The sequence below is a fragment of the Xenopus tropicalis genome, chromosome 5 (genome assembly GCF_000004195.4).
Source record: "Xenopus tropicalis strain Nigerian chromosome 5, UCB_Xtro_10.0, whole genome shotgun sequence".
NCBI lineage: Eukaryota > Metazoa > Chordata > Amphibia > Anura > Pipidae > Xenopus > Xenopus tropicalis.
In genome coordinates this window covers 79,018,401-79,021,271 of record NC_030681.2, presented here as the reverse complement: position 1 = coordinate 79,021,271, position 2,871 = coordinate 79,018,401, and positions in this window count along the sequence as shown.

Below are 2,871 nucleotides of genomic sequence, written 5' to 3'. Positions count from 1 at the left end.
GGGTGGCCTTAGCTGTTTATCTCTAAAAAGGGAGTTTCCCTGCAGTTCTAACAGCAACCACTAGGTGGTGTGCTGAAGTATAAAATGAGACGGCACACATGTTGTGCAAGGTCTTTAGTCTTGGAACTACCCTGTGCTAGAGGTTAGCTACAGGCATCCAGTTAGAGAGTTAAGAGAGATATGTTATAGTTACTCTAGGAGTCAAAGGTTAGCTAGAGTATTTAGAAAGGGCAGTCTGAAGCCCCTCCAGGAGATAGTGAGGTTAAGACCTCCCAACATTACTGCCCGGAGTTCAGGTACAGTAAGTTGCCAGCTCAGGTGGTAGCTAGGGACGACAGAAAGGAGATTGCCTAAGCAAAGGGTATTCTTGGCGGGAGTACCGGGGAGAGCCCTAAGAGAGTGTCACTTGGCGGGAGTACCCGGGAGAGCCCTAAGAGAGGGTCTTCTGGCGGGAGTACAGGGGAATAATCCTAAGTGAGAGGGTCTCCTAGAGGAAGTAAGGAGAAATTACCTGAACCTGCATATCATACTTCTGGATACTATGTGTGAATACAATAAACAAGTTAATCTGATTAATCAGCACTTACAGTGTCTTGGTTAATTCCTCAAGGATTGGATCCTCAACTGCCTGGCAAGCAACCACCCCAAGGGGGTCAAGGTCTCGGGAGTTGCAGGGAGTCCATACACAAGAAGGACTGTACAGAGTTTCCCAGGGAGGGGTGTTACAGTTCAACCTGTCCCTACACTGGGTGGAGGCACGCCAAGTATAAAGTATACCTGCTCCCCCATAGTAAGCGGGGGCACAGAGCTCATGTTAGCACCACACGCAGTAATTGTGTGGTAGAAGTAAAGCCATAGCCAGAAGTGGGCTACATACTGTATATATATATATATATATATATATATATATATATATATATATATATATATATATATATATATATATATATATATATATATATATATATATATATATATATATATATATATATATATAAAGTTAATTTAGATGTGTGTAAAAGTTCTTGAACCTTTACAGTTTTGAATATTTCTTAAACATGACCTAAAACATAATTCAGTTCAGGAGAAGAAGCCCACCATCATTCCTAAGTTAAAGCTTTTCTCTAAAGAAGAATGGGCTTAACTCCTCTCCACTCCGCCGATGTGCAGGACTTACCAACAGTTACCAGAAACATTTAGTTGCAGTTATTGCTGCCCAAGTGGGGCTCAGCAGTTACTGAAACCCAAAGGCTCACATACCTTTATCACACTGAGATCATGTTCTTCAATAAGTAAACAACAAAGTATAATGTTTTGACTTATTTGTTTAAATGGTTTCTCATTATCTAGTTATGGGAAAAACAACACATTTAAGGTCATACTTATGCTGAAATATTAAACATTCAAGCTCAACTGTAAATAATAAAACTGACCCTAATGTTATAGGGACATTTGATTGTAACAGGGGATTGATCTATTGACATTCCATATCCCCCTGTTTTATTACTTAAACCACAATGCCATGTAAAGGTAAACCCCATATTGTGGTATTCTGGTCATATTTTTCATAGGCTGGCACCTCTCTGCACCCAGACATAAAATGCTGTATAATAAAAGTCCTGTTCAAATTAAACATGAAATCCAAATTCCTTTTTTTATTAACACATCCATACCCATTATAAAGACATGTAAAAATCCCAGCTGTCAATCATATATTGCTTGCCCCACCTCTATGCCTTAGGCATTGTCCACAAAATGGTGCCTGCCTGCTTGCTGGTGTAATTCAGAAGACAGAAGAAAACAAGATTTAGATTATTTATATAGTGCAAATTAAGTTTATTTTGCTCAACTAACATGGTAGAACTAAATTTGGAATTATTTCTTAGGGTGGCAGGTCCCCTTTAAAAGTGTCTCCATTACTCAATCTTATGCAACCCTACACCAAAATATTTTTTTTAATGCTAAAATGCTGGAGGAACAAAGTTTTGCCAATTGAAATCCATGTTTCCCAATGCCAGCAAAATGTAAATACATTTACTAATGTGAAAACACCAACTTCAAATTGTCACAAGCTATTCTGACTGATTTGTCTGATTCTTTAATAGCATTACAAATTCAGTCACCTAAAATTCAATGCCAAAACATACAAATACACCATATTAATGATGCAGAGTGAATATTTAGGAATTTAATGTTCTTTCATTAGCACATTTATCACCAATAAACATTTTCACTCTAATTTTACTTTATTCCTTTATACTTTTGTGAATGTATACCTAGGTCTTGAAGTCAGCTTTCCAACCCAAGCTCAATGTGCACTTCTGAGCACTGTTTCTGCATTTTCTATAATGTCACTTTTGAGACACTTGCAGATTTAGACTGCTAGTATCATGTTATCAGCTCAGCACAGATTTTCAGGCAGGTGCAGGTTAACGGACTAGGGAGGCTGTGTCTCCAAAACACAGCACTCAGTTCTCCTTTATAGCTCTTACACATGTGCATCAAAGTACATGCTGAGTGCATCAAAACAAATATATTGCTCTTATGCATTTTTTTTCAAAGCAAGTTAGTGTGCCTTTGTAAATTCAACACTTACCTCTCTACTTAATTGCATTATGAAAATACATCAAATTTTAAAATGCAGAATTGCGCTTAGAAAAAACCCAATGAAATGTGGTTTCAACAAAATGTAAATCACATTTTGTTTGTACATGAATACAAACAGGCAGAATACAATGGCATCAATTACTGCCTGCCTTTAAGTGCACTCAAACCTGCGGCACATTAAATGCACAAAAATACACACTCCTCCAATTACACCGAGTAGTAAAAACAATAGAATATCTGACAGCAGTTCCAATTTGTAGTGCT